This window comes from Panthera tigris, chromosome B1, assembly GCF_018350195.1.
Source record: "Panthera tigris isolate Pti1 chromosome B1, P.tigris_Pti1_mat1.1, whole genome shotgun sequence".
Lineage (NCBI taxonomy): Eukaryota > Metazoa > Chordata > Mammalia > Carnivora > Felidae > Panthera > Panthera tigris.
Window position 1 is genome coordinate 38,158,714 of NC_056663.1, and position 14,710 is coordinate 38,173,423.

The 14,710-nt window shown below is 42.0% G+C and overlaps 1 protein-coding gene and 1 long non-coding RNA gene across 3 annotated transcripts in view; one reads left to right on the forward strand and one right to left on the reverse strand.

Moving 5' to 3' along the window:
* Positions 1–8,320, reverse strand: part of LOC122237887 — a 31,313-nt gene extending 22,993 nt beyond the window's left edge. For both annotated transcript variants that reach the window (XR_006216615.1, XR_006216614.1), the window contains exon 1: positions 8,143–8,320. This is a non-coding gene — a long non-coding RNA (uncharacterized LOC122237887). The remainder of the gene's footprint in view (positions 1–8,142) is intronic.
* Positions 1–14,710, forward strand: part of LOC122237886 (ankyrin repeat domain-containing protein 26) — a 299,470-nt gene that overhangs the window by 212,349 nt on the left and 72,411 nt on the right. The window lies entirely within an intron of this gene.

Sequence of the window (14,710 nt, forward strand, 5' to 3'; positions counted from 1 at the left end):
ATGGACTATAAAGAGCTACATGGACTGACCTCTAGGGGAAAACAAAGCAATTTCAGTCCTACTTCATTCTGTTAGCAGGTTCATCTATTCAATTTTTTTTCTCTCTTTCTCCTTTTTGTCATTTACGGTTCTTTTCTTTTTCTTGAATACAGAAAGAGAAAACACTCATTTTTATTTTCAATTTTTATTAAAAATATCTGTCTTTAATTTTTATTACTATATTCTTTACTTTTGTGTATTTTTTTTTCCAAATTCTACTTTACTTCCATCATTTTATTTTAGTCTATTTCAGTGTACACACTTTTTCAAATTTTCAATTTCTTTTTTTCTTCTTTTTTCTCTTTTTCATTTCTTTTCTTTTTCTTGATGCAGAAAGAGAAAAATTTCATTTTGACTTTCAATTTATTTTTAAAATATTTTTATTTAATTCTTATTACTATATTTTTTGCTTTTATGTCAATTTTTTCAAATTCTATGTTACTCCCATCATTTCATTTCAGTCTACTACAGTGTATTCACTTTTTCAAATTTTCAAATGATTTATTTTTTGATCTTTTCCTTTTTTTATTTTTTATTTTTTATTTTTCATTTCTTTTCTTTTTTCTTAAATACGGAAAATGAAAAAAATCATATTTCTTTTTAATTTTTATTAAAAATATTTTTCTATAATTTTTCCTACTATATTCTCTATGTTTGTGTATTTTAGTCTACTTTAGTGTATTCATTTTTTCAAATTCTCAATTTCCTTTTTTTCTCTCCCCCCACCTTTTTTTTTGTTTGTTTCTCTAATCTGTCAAACCACTTTCTACACCCAGACCAAAATACACCTAGGATCTAGCATCATCTGTTCGATTTTTGTATGGGTGTGGTTTTAATTTTAGTATTTTTAAATTTCAATTTTCTACCTCATTAATTCCTTTTCTCCCTTCAAAATGACAAAACGAAGGAATTCACCCCAAAAGAAAGAATACGAAGAAATGACAGCCAGGGATTTAACCAACACAGACATAAGCAAGATGTCTGAATCAGAATTTAGAATCACGATAATAGGAAGACTAGCTGGAGTCAAAAATAGATTAGAATCCCTTTCTGCAGAGATAAAAGAAGTAAATAGCCAGAATGAAATTAAAAATGCTATAACTGAGCTGCAATCACGGATGGATGCAGTGGCGGCAAGGATGGACAAGACAGAACAGAGAATCAGCGATATAGAGGACAAACTTATAGAGAATAATGAAGCAGAGAAAAAGAGGGAGATTAAGGCAAAAGAGCACGATTTAAGAATCAGTGACTCATTAAAAAGGAACATCAGAATCATAGGGGTCCCAGAGGAGGAAGAGAGAAAACTAGGGGTAGAAGGGTTTTGTGAGCAAATCATAGTGTAAAACTTTCCTAACCTGGGGAAAGACACAGACATCAAAATCCAGGAAGCACAGAGGACTCCCATAAGATTCAACAAAAACCGACTATCAACAAGGCATATATAGTCAAATTCACAAAATACTCAGGGAAGGAGAGAATCATGAAAGCAGGAAGGGAAAAAAAAGTCCCTAAACTACAAGGGAAGACAGATCAGGTTTGCAGAAGACCTATCCACAGAAACTTGGCAGGCCAGAAAGGAGTGGCGGGATATATTCAGTGTGCTGAATCAGAAAAATATGCAGCCAAGAATTCTTTATCCAACAATGCTGTCATTCAAAATAGAAGGAGAGATAAAAAGTTTCCCAAACAAAAGTTAAAGGAGTTTGTGACCACTAAACCAGCCCTACAAGAAATATTAAGGGGGACTCTCTGAGGGGACAAAAGATGAATATATATATATATATACCAACCGCAAAAAAAAAATAAATAAAAAGATTAGAAAGGACCAGAGAACACCACCAGAAACTCCAACTCTACAAACATGATAATGGCAATAAATTCATTTCTTTCAGTACTCACTCTAAACATCAGTGGACTCAATGTTCCAATCAAAATACATAGGATAACAGAATGGATAAGAAAACAAGACCCATCTATATGCTGTTTACAAGAGACCTAATTTATACCTAAAGACACCTACAGATTGAAAATAAAGGGATGGAGAACCATCTATCATGCTAATGGTCAAAAAAAGAAAGCCAGAGTAGCCATCCTTATATCAGACAATCTAGACTTCAAAATAAAGACTGTATCAAGAGATGCAGAAGGGAATCATATCATAATCAAGGGGTCTATAGACCAAGAAGACCTAACAATTGTAAACATTTATGCGCCAAATGTGGCAGCACCCAAATATGTAAATCAATTAATCAGAAACATCAAGAAACTCATCGATCACTAATACCATAATAGTAGGAGACTTCAACAACTTACTCACAGCAATGGACAGATCATCTAATCAAACAATCAATAAGAAAACAATGGCTTTGAATGACACATTAGACCAGATGGACTTAACAGATATATTCAGAACATTTCATCCTAAAGGAGCAAGGTATACATTCTTCTCCAGTGCACATGGAACGTTCTCCAGAATAGACCATATACTGGAACATAAATCAGCCCTAAGTAAGTACAAAAAGATCGAGATCATACCGTGCATATTTTCAGACCACAATGCTATGAAACTGGAAATCAACCACGAGAAAAAACTTGGAAAGGTAACAAATACTTGGAGACTGAAGAATATCCTACTAAAGAATGAGTGGGCTAACCAAGCAGTTAAAGAAGAAATTAAAAGCATATGGAAGTCAATGAAAATGATAGCACCACAACCCAAAGCCTCTGGGACGCAGTAAAGGCAGTCATAAGAGGAAAGTGTATAGCAATACTGGCCTTCCTAAAGAAGGAAGAAAGATCTCAGATACACAACCTAACCTTACACCTTAAGGAGCTGGAAAAAGAACAGCAAATAAAACCCTAAACCAGCAGAAGACAGGAAATAATAAAGATTAGAGCAGAAATTAATCCTATTGAAACCAAAAAAAAGAGTAGAACAGATCAATGAACCCAGAAGCTTGTTCTTTGAAAGAATTAACAAAATTGATAAACCACTAGCCACTTTGATCAAGAAGAAAAAGGAAAGGACCAAAATAAGTAAAATCAAGAATGAAAGAGAAGAAATCACAACCAACACAGCAGAAATAAAAACAATAATAAGAGAATATTATGAGCAATTATGTGCCAATAAAATGGGAAATCTGGAAGAAATGGACAAATTCCTAGAAACCTATACACTACCAAAACTGAAACAGGAAGAAATAGAAAATTTGAACAGACCTATAACCGGTAAGGAAATCGAATGAGTAATCAAAAATCTGCCAAAAAACAAGAGTCCAGGGCCAGATGGCTTTCCAGGGGAATTCTACCAAACATTTAAGGAAGAGTTAACACCTATTCTCTTGAAACTCTTCCAAAAAATAGAAATGAAAGGAAAACTTCCAAACTCTTTCTATGAAGCCAGCATTACCCTGATTCCAAAACCAGAGAGAGACCCCACTTAAAAGGAGAACTATAGACCAAATTCCCTGATGAACATGAATGCAAAAATCTTCAAGATGTTAGCCAACCGGATCCAACAATACATTAAAAAAATTACCACAACCAAGTGGGATGTATACTTGAGATGCAGGGCTGGTTCAATATCCACAAAACAATTAACGTGATTCATCACATCAATAAAAGAAAGGACAAGAATCATATGATCCTCTCAATAGATGCAGAGAAAGCATTTGACAAAATACAGCTTCCTTTCTTGATAAAAACCCTCAAGAAAGTAAGGATAGAAGGATCATACCTCGAGATGATAAAAGCCATATACATGTGACCCAATGCTAATATCATCCTCAATGGGGAAAAACTGAGAGCTTTCCCCCTAAGGTCAGGAACAAGACAGGGATGTCCACTCTTACCACTGTTATTTAGCAAAGTATTGGAAGTCTCAGCCTCTGCAATCAGACAACATAAAGAAATAAAAGGCATCCAAATCGGCCAGGAGGAGGTCAAACTGTCACTCTTGGCAGACGACATGATACTCTATATGGAAAACCCAAAAGATTCCACCAAAAACTGCTATAACTGATTCATGAATTCAGCAAAGTTACAGGATATAAAATCAATGCACAGAAATCGGTTGCATTCCTATACACCAACAATGAAGCTACAGAAAGAAAAATCAGGGAATCGATGCCATTTACATTTGCACCAAAACCCGTAAAATACCTAGGAATAAATCTAACCAAAGAGGTGAAAAATCTATACACTGAAAACTATAGAAAGATGATGAAAGAAATTGAAGAAGACACAAAGAAATGGAAAAAGATTCCATGCTCCTGGATAGGAAGAACAAATATTGTTAAAATGTTGATACTACCCAAAGCAATCTACATATTCAACGCGATCCAAATCAAAGTAACACCAGCATTCTTCACAGAGCTAGAAAAAATAATCCTAAAATTTGTATGGAACCAGAAAAGACCCCGAATAGCCAAAGCGATCTTGAAAAAGAAAACCAAAGCAGGAGGCATTACAATCCCAGACTTCAAGCTATACTACAAAGCTGTAATCATCAAGCCAGTATGGTACTGGCAGCAGAACAGACACTCAAATCATGGAATAGAATAGAGAACCCAGAAATGGACCCACAAACGTATGGACAAATAATCTTTGACAAAGCAGGAGAGAATATCCAATGGAATAAAGACAGTCTCTTCAGCAAGTGGTGCTGGAAAACTGGACAGCGATATGCAGAATGAACCTGGACCACTTTCTTACACCATACACACACAAAAAACTCAAAGTGGATGAAAGACCTGAATGTAAGACAGGAAGCCATAAAAATCCTCGAGGAGAAAGCAGGCAAAAACCTCTGATCTTGCCTGCAGCAATTTCTTACTCAACACGTCTCTGGAGGCAAAGGAAACAAAAGCAAAAATGAACTACTGGGACCTCTTCAAAATACAAAGCTTCTGCACAGCGAAGGAAACAATCAGCAAAACTAAAAGGCAACCGACAGAATGGGAGAAGATATTTGCAAATGAGATCAGATAAAGATTTAGTATCCAAAATCTACAAAGAACTTACCAAACTCAACACCCAAAACAAATAATCCAGGTAAGAAATGGGCAAAAGACATGAATAGACACCTCTTCGGAGAAGACACCCAGATGGCCAACCAATACATGAAAAAATACTCAACATCGTTCATCATCAGTGAAATACAAATCAAAACCACAATGTGATACTACCTGACACCTGTCAGAATGGCTAACATTGACAACTCAGGCAACAACAGATGTTGGCGAGGATGCAGAGAAAGAGGATCTCTTTTGCATTGTTGGTGGGAATGCAAGCTGGTGCAGTCACTCTGGAAAACAGTATGGAGGTTTCTCAAAAAACTAAAAATAGAACTATCCTACGACCCAGGAATTGCCCTACTAGGCATTTATCCAAGGGATACAGGTGTGCTGTTTCAAAGGGACACATGCACCCCCATGTTTATAGCAGCAATATCAACAATAGCCAAAGTATGGAAAGAGCCCCAATGTCCATAGATGGATGAATGGATAAAGGAAATTTGGTATACACACACACACACACACACATACACACACACTGGAGTATTACTCAGCAATCAAAAAGAATGAAATCTTGCCATTTGCAACTGCGTGGATGGAACTGGAGGGTATTATGCTAAGTGAAATTAGTAAGAGAAAGACAAAAATCATATGACTCCACTCATATGAGGACTTTAAGAGACAAAACAGATGAACATAAGGGAAGGGAAACAAAAATAATATAAAAGGGAGGGGGACAAAACAAAAGAGAATAATAAATATGAAGAACAAACTGAGGGTTGTTGGAGGGATTGTGGGAGGGGGATGGGCTAAATGGGTAAGGGGCATTAAGGAATCTACTGAAATCATTGCTTCACTATATACAAACTAATTTGGCTGTAAATTTTAAAAAATAAAAAATAAAGTTTAATAAAAAAAAAACTTTGAGACAGACAAAATTAATTGTCATTAACAAATTGCAACAGAGACAACATGAGCTTATTTGACCTTTGCTCATAACTTTAAAGACAGGTCCAATAAATTAAATTAGTTTATACACCGAATATGTTTCACCTGCATCCACCTAAAAGTCAATTTTTCCCCATTGTCAATTTTCATTTGGGACACCAGTGGTGGTATCTGAAATGGGTAGTCCAAGGGGGGTGCACTTAGCTCCTTGGAGAATGGAAGGATGAACCAGTGGTGCCTGAGACACTAAGGATGTTATAGGACCACACCCAAGTTGGTACAGAAAAATGAGGGGAATGGGAAGGCAGAAGCAGCAACTGCTTGGGAATATTCCTTAAAGTCCCTGTCCTGAGGTAGACTAACCGCAGTTGGCTCCAATTATAGCTGTTAACCTGGGAAATGAGGGAGAATCTCTCACACCTATTAAGCAGAGGAACAGGGAGAGAAAGTCAGCGTCCCCTTTTAGTTTGGTTCCATCTAGGCTAGACCAATAAGGTCCTCTTCTCGAGGTTCCTTCTGATATCTGCTGGGTTTTTGGGACTTTCTTGGTTGGGACTCTTATTCTTTTTAATGTTCTTTCCCCTTGCAGTAGGTTCATATTTATGGCCTTCTCAGCCCCTGCTCTAATCCCCTGGAGAGACTCTTGATACCAACAGATGTGGACCAGCATCTGGAGAGTGCCTGGATCTGGCCGAGGGTGCAATCTGGCTGCAGGTCCTTGTGGGGGAGCGTTCTCTGGCCCAGAAGTGGAGGAGAGATGGGCAGCAGTGGCAGTGGCAGTGACAGTGCAATGGTGGCAGCAGCGGAAAGACACATGGGGGGAAGAGTTTCAACCTCAGGGGAGGGGAGGGAGCCTACTGAATCATGGGGAGGCTCAACACTAGGGGAGTGGTGGGTGGCTTCTTTGGCTCCCTGGGTGAGTCTCAGGATAAAGTGGCTAATCCTTTGCCTGTCTCTCCTTGCTTTTCCCGACCCCACAATGCTACCGTGAAGCAGAGTCACAAAGACAGACAGAGGGACAGGGGCACCCCCTCCAATGAGGAGACCTGCCAGATGCCCGGCTGGCCATGTCCCAAAGGAACTCAGGTGATGCTCACCCCACAGATCCCAACCCTGGGGCCCACAATCAGAAAGCACTCTGATATCACCACAGACCAAGCACCATCCATCGTGGAATCACAGACGGGTCCACTCCAACTCCATGGGTCCCTGGGGACCCAAGGGCGCCTGCCCATGGAGCCACAGAATCAAACTCAGCAGGCAAGCTAGACTGAGTCCCATGTTCACACTCACATACACACCAGAGGTTATTACATTCCCTCCCATAGAATTCCCTCCTGTGAGACTTATGAAGTCTTGGGGAATGATCAGGTCCCCCTTCCACTCTTGTGAGTCGGACTGACTAGATTACCAGTTCTGATGTTGGGTCCAGGTTCTCACCTGCCAAGTCTCCTTGAGTTGGGCGGGAATGGCAGAAGGGGGCTGGACTGAGGCGACAGAGAGGGAGACTGCCGAAATGCAGGCAGAGCACGCACTCTCTCTCGAGACCCTCATTCCCTCACTGCCTCATCGTTCTCCCAAACCAGCAGCAACAATGGGCCAGTGCGGTTGAGTTTCCCATTCAGGGAACCAATTTTTTTTTTTTTTTACAGAACAAGGCTGGTATGCTGGAGGAAAAACGAAGCGGCACTCGGAGATCTTGGTGGATCAGAGATTTATTTAACACTGGCAGGCTCAGAGGAGATTGTTTCTCCAAAGGTCTGAGCCTGGAATGCAAGGGGGAGGGTAATTTATAGTCGTCAGCTTCTAGATCTGTGGCGTTTTTCATGCTCACAGCAAACAAAGGAAGAAGAACCCAGAGGAGGGGTCTCTAATCTAGAGACCAGAGCTTGTTTTAGCCCCAACCGCCATTTTTGGTGCAGTACTTTATTCACTTCTCCAACACACCCATAATGTATCCATTCTGATCCCCGAGCTGTGTTTTTAGGAGGCTTAGAGTCACATTAAAATGTGGTAGGGCTTTCAGTCACACAGCAAATGCCCAGGGATTGTTAGCCGGCTCCCACTCCATTCCTATGCTAGCCTAGAGCAATCAGTTTCTGATATCTCCAAATAAGGATTAACTACCTTGACTGACCTTGTGGAGCTTGGCATTGATGGTTACCCAGGTTGCCTCTCTCCCCTGGCTACTTGGGATGCCTTCGCATGAAAAGCAAATCGTTCCCATATAAGCATTCAGCCTCCAGAAGTGCCCAGGGCATTGCCTTTTCAAGGAACACTTCCAAAGTGCCTGATTCCAAAGACATAAGTGTGAAAATCCATTATACTAAAACCACTAGTGACTATCCACTGTAGGTTAAGGGTAAGAAATCCACTCAGTGACAAAAGATTCTCATCCCTTTATGAAGTCCCAAAGGAAGAATTCTTGCAAAACTGGTTACCAGGGTAGCCAATAGAGGATTCCTTTACCCCAGCCAAGAGGTGTTTCTCATGCCCAAGTCAGCCAGCTTGTCAAAAGAGTGTGCTGGTCATTTCATTCTCAGATTTATTCCATCTCAATTTAAATGGAGAACTTAGGCACTTTTGCCCTTTTTCAAACTAGGTCTTCCCTGTGAGACATTCACAGCCAGTGTCCAAGAGGTATCTCCTCTGCTTTTAACTGGACAGTCGCATTGGCCTCAATTTCCTCAGGGATAGGTTGAGCAACAGGGCCCCTTGGGACCTGAATTTCCTAACTCTATTGACAAAGGGAGGCCTAAAGCACTGCAAGGTGCCCAGAACAGAATTTCTTCCCATAGGCTAAGTCCAGAGGAGCTGGGATGGAGCTGGCCTCCCTTATGGAACCAGGGGGAGCTTAGCTACTCATTTCTCTCTCAGCATTATGCCATCCTCTTCTGCAGCGAAAAACTTGGGCATTGCCTCCATTGCCATCCCCTGGCACTTTTTCTACTAGGCAATTACTGTGGGGATTCAGGGCCAGAGTGTAAGAGCCATGTCCTCTCTTGTCATGTGGGGAGTCAGGTCACGTCCTCCCAACTTGCAGAAAAGTTAGGCAACATGGGCCCACCCACAGAGCTTGCCTTCCAGCCTTCCCGTTGGCCACAAAAGACATAAAGCTTTGGAAGGAGCCTGGCACAGAATGTTTGCATGTAGGCAGGGACAGAGGAGTGGGATGGAGCCAGTCTCAGCTCTGCAGAAAGGGGAAATGAAGCTAGGCACCAAATTATTGGATAATATAAGTTATATCCGATATATCTCTTAAAATAAAAACTCTGGCTTTCCATATGTTCCCATCTCCTTTCGGATTATCTAAGGAGGTCACACTCAGGAGCAATGGGGTTGTCACTCACATTAGAAGCACTCGGGGATTAATGGAGAGTTCCCTGTCACTGCCTGAGCTAACCAAGATCAATCAGTTTCTGACATCCCAAAGAAAAACATGCTCTCCTTTGACTGAACATGTGGTGCTTGATAGGCTGAAGGTGGCATGGGGATGTTTACCCTGATTATGTCCGACACTGGGCTTATTGAGCTGCCTTCATGCTGAAAAAACAGAAGGCCCCCAGATGGGCATGTTGCTCCCAGATACTGGTCAGTGCAGAAAGAGCCCAGGCAAAGTCTCCTGCCTGGTTCTAAACACTTGAAGGTCCACAGGGAGACCGACCTTGAGTCACTGAAGGAATATTACATCTATACTTGATGGAAAGGCCAGGAGAAAAGGCAATAGACAGAAGAATTCCTGGCTTACCCACCTTATGGATTAACATTTATTGCAGTGGGGTGTCAGGTGTAGTCAATGAACACTTCCCTGGGTCCAAACCATTGGTGTGTTTTACACTTGAGATTATGCTGGTCACTTTATTCTTTGCTTTATCCTATTCTCCTCTGTAAGAAAGAACTTTGGGCCTCTGTGTATCCATGTCCATTTTTGGTCTCTTTGTCAAACTAGGTTTCCTCTGGTAGGCATCTGGGGCCAGACCAATGCAGGCTAATTTGAGGGCCAAGTTCTCTGGACTCTGGGATACTTCGGGCTATGGGACCTCACACAACATGTGTTATAGAACCATGCATACATCAGGAGACCTAGTTCATTTGAGGGGCCCAGCGTGGAACATTTGCCTATAGGCAGGCCCAGAGGTATTAGGAGAAGGAGTTAGGAGGAGTCCTTCTGCAACAAGAAAACAATGAGTCATATAGTATATTTTCAGTTTTATCCCATTCTGATTTGAAACGCAGATGAAGGGTTCCTCTGGACTGGTCTTCCAGGTAAACCCAGTGGTGTTTTCCCCATTCCTTAGTGCACACTTGCTTCCAATTCTGAACACAGCCAGCTTCAGATAGGTTATACTAGTCACTTTTTCTCTGCTTGATCCCTTTCTCATAGGAAAGGAAGAACTTTGGCTCTCATGTGTCCATTCTCATTCCATCACCAGTTTTCTTTCTCTCTCTCTTTTTTAAACCTGTTTTTAGACATTTCTCATTTTTGAGTGAGAGAGAGAGAGCGAGAGAGCGAGCATGAGTGTGGTAGGGGCAGAAAGGGGGAGACAGGAGAGGCAGGAGGCAGTCTCCAAGTTGTGAGCACAAAGCTTGATGCGGAGCTTGACCTCACAACCATGAGATCATGACCTGAGCTGAAATCAAGAGTCAGCCACTTAATCGAATCAGCCACCAATGTGCCTCATCCCTTGTGCTTGTCTTATTATATCTTGGTTCCCACCAGGCATAGTGGGCCTGACAATAACTCAGTGAAAAACCAGGGATTGTTGGAAAGGTCCCATGCTCTTCCCATGCTAACTGTATGCATTCACTTTCTGATACACAAAAGGATCTAATGACCCCCTGTCACTGATGACGTGGTGTTTGAAAGCCTGGAGTTGGCATGGCAATAGTTAGATAGCATAACTCTAAACACTGGCTGCTACTTATACCTTAATTCTGAAGAACAGTTAACCCATTTTCAGTATTCTTTAGGACCTTCAGAATGTGAAGAAACAGCCTATTCAAGGATCAGGGCAACAGAACCACTTTCCAAATACTTGAGGGTCAGCCACAACCAGAAACTGCCAACAGTGTAGTATGACTGCCTCAAAGAACATGACCAAAAAAAAATCCAATGCCATAAACTTTCCCTCTCCTTCTGAAGGGACAGTGCAGGAAGTTTCTCTTTGTCCTAGTCCACACAGGATTCTAACTCCACAGACAACCATCTTCACAGGAGATTGTGTTAGTCACTTAATTTTTTTGCTATATCCCCTTGTCTTCTGTTATAAAGAACTTTGGCCTTCTGTGTATTCTCCTCCATGCTGTTGCTCTTTTTCATGCTCAATTCTCCCTGTTGTCCATTTAGGCACACTGTCTTAGACTATTTCCTATACATTTAACTAGGGAGTCTGGCCATGTTCTTGTCACTCTGAGATACACTGGGCCACAGAGTCCCTCAAAAATGGCCTCTCAGTACTCTGTTTACAAAGACAAGCCCAGGGCATTTCAAGATTCCCAGCAGGAATGCTTCTGTGAGGTGAGGGTCCGAGGCATCAGGAAGGAGCTATTCTAACTTCTGGGACAAGAGGAACATGGAGCTAGACAATTCATTCTCAGCTCTATCCCATTCTCATTTGAAATGAAAAGCTTGGGCCCTATGTGTAGCCATTCCAATTCCATGGCTGTATTGATAACTATGTCTTGGGTCCCAGGCAAGGCTAATGAAACTGTCCCCCACATAGGGAGTCCCCAGCCAGTCCTAATGAGCTCTGACTCTGGTCTGTGCTAACCAAGAGGAATCAGTTTCTTATATTCCAAATGAAAGATTGCCTTCCTGGGAGTACTTGGTGTTTGGCTGGGTGATCAAAGAAATGATTCTTAGGCAACTTGTCTCACTCTCTGGCTGCTAAAGATGCTTAACTCTCAAGTATTCTCGAGAACCTGCTTAGCACTGAAAGAGACATTCAAGACCTACTGCACCAGAGCCCAGTTCTAAACACTTCAGCACAAACCCACTACCCTTTAATCGTGGCTACCTCTATCCACTGATAGTATGGGAAGGGAAAACAGTGAACTCCCAAAGCTTTCCTTCTCTTTCTCAAGTAACAACACAAGCATCTTGCCATGAGGGCTCCCACTGCATGCAGTGGTGGTTTTCCTTTGCCCCAGCCCATGTGTTTCTTATTCCTCAGAGAGTCAGCTTGCCAGGAGATTATATTTGTCACTTCATCCTCAGACTTATCCCATTCTCAACTCTCATAGGAACAGTGTCCCTCTGTGTATTTATTTCCACCCTTGTCTTCTTTTTTTTGTGTTTATTATTATTATATTTAAGAGAGAGAGATTTAGAGAGAAAGGGAAAGAGAGAGAGACAGAGTACAGGAGGGGAGGGGTAGAAAGAGAGGGACAGATGATCCCAAGCAGTCTCTGTGCTCACAGGAGAGAACCTGATGTGGGGGTCAAACTTGCAAACCATGATATCATGACCTTTGTGATAATCCGATGGTTAAGAACTGAGCCACCCAGGAGCCCCCTCCTTTTTCTATTTTAATTTTTTAAAAATAAATTTATTTAATTTATTTAAAAAAATTATTTAGGGGCGCCTGGGTGGCTCAGTCGGTTAGGCGTCCGACTTCGGCTCAGGTCATGATCTCGTGGTCCGTGAGTTCGAGCCCCGTGTCAGGCTCTGTGCTGACAGCTCAGAACCTGGAGCCTGTTTCAGATTCTGTGTCTCCCTCTCTCTCTGCCCCTCCCCTGTTCGTGCTCTGTCTCTCTCTGTCTCAAAAATAATAAAAAAAATGTTAAAAAAATTAAAAAAATTATTTAATTTTGAGAGAGAGACAATGTGCAAGCAGGTGGAAGGGCTGAGAGAGATTGAGAGAGAGAGAGAGAGAGAATCTAGCAGGCTCCAAGCGCCGAGCTGTCAGAACAAAGCCCAGCATGGGACTCGAACTCATGAACTGCGAGATCATGACCTGAGCCCAAACCAGGAGTCAGAGGCTTAAGTGACTGAGTCATCCAGGTGCCCACTTTTACTCTTATTAAAACTAGAATCTGACATGGGCAAATCTGGCCCCAGGTTCATAGCAATTCCCTCTGCTTTTATTGGGGATTCTGAATGAGTTCTTGTGACAGTAGAATAGGTTGGACCATCGGAGCCCTGCAACAACCCTTCCAGATCAATATTCACATTAGATGTAGGTCAGTGGAAAGTACCCAGCACAGAATATTTGAGTGGAACTAAGGCCAAAGGTGTTGGGAGGCAGTTGACCTCACTTCTGGGGCAGGGGCAAATTAAGGGACACTTTTCCCTCTCAGCTGTCTTCCATTCTTATCTAAAATGAAACTTTGGCTGTTATAGAGCAATTACCATCCCTTTGCTATTTGCTAACAGAAACAGAGAGAGAGGGAGAGAGGGAGACACAGAATTGGAAGCAGGCTCAAGGCTCTGAGCTGTCAGCACAGAGCCCGACGTGGGGCTCTAACTCACGTACTGTGAGATCATGACCTAAACTGAAGTCAGATGCTTAACTGACTGAGCCACCCAGGTACCCCTTCCTTCTCTTTCTGAAAGAAAAGAACAGGTATTTTGACAAATGGTCACCCAGGTGTAGGCAATGGTTGTTTCCCTTTGTCCCTGACCACAGGTGTTTCTTACTAGAGACAACAGCTTCTCAGGAGATTGTGTTATGCACGTCCTTGTCAGCTTCATTTTGCTCTCCTTTGTAAGGAAGGATTTTGGCCCTCTATTTCCCTCTTGCTTTTTTGTTTTTCAAACAAGGATTTTGGTGGAGTTGACTCAGAATCAGTTTCAGAGCAATATCACCCACTTTCAACTGGGGACTCTGGCTGAGTCCTGGTGACTTTGGCATAGACTGGAAACAGGAAGTCTTGTAATTTACCATGAGAACTCTGTTCACAATGAGAAGCCTAGGGCATATGAAGGTGACAAGTTGGGTAAGGATGGATGTGTGTAGGAGCTACCAGAGATTTGGGGAGGCACTGGCCTTACACAGGCAGAAAAGAGAAATGAAGTTACATATACATGCCCAGCATTACCCCATATCCATCTGTAATGTAGACCCTCCCTCCTTGCAGCCATTCCTACCAATTTGCTATTTTCTAAATCGCTGGTCACATTCAGGGACAATTGGACTTCCACTCACTTCACACAAGCAGAGCCCAAAGATTGGTGCTAAATTCCCACTCTGGTCCTTTGCTGTGTGAGAGCAAACAGTAACTTCAAATCAAAGAAAGCATAGCCTTCTTGTTCCTGAGTGCTTGGTGCTTGGCCAGCTCCTGTAAAGTGCATTGAAGGATAGACATGCCTCCCTTCTGAGTCAAACATGCACACTAGGTTTTAGGACTAAGTCAGAACCAAAAGGGCCCTTTCAAGAACTACTGCATCACGTCCAGGCTCCAAACACTTGATCACCAGCTAGGTGCAGGATCTCCTTACCTCCAAACCAGTGGTGATTCTATTTCCTGATGGGAAGGACAGGAAATACAACCAAATCCAGCTTTTCCTGTTTGTTAATGAACAATAGAGACCTCCTGCAGAATTTCCCTCTTGGGTGTAGCCAATGGAGTTTTCCTTTTACACTGACCCTCAGGTCTTTCTTACTCCCCAGACAGCCAGCCTGCCAGGAGATAGGAGTAGGCACTGAATTCTAAGCCCATTCCCTTCTGTGCTGAAGACCTTTGGTCCTCAGGTTGCCTATTTG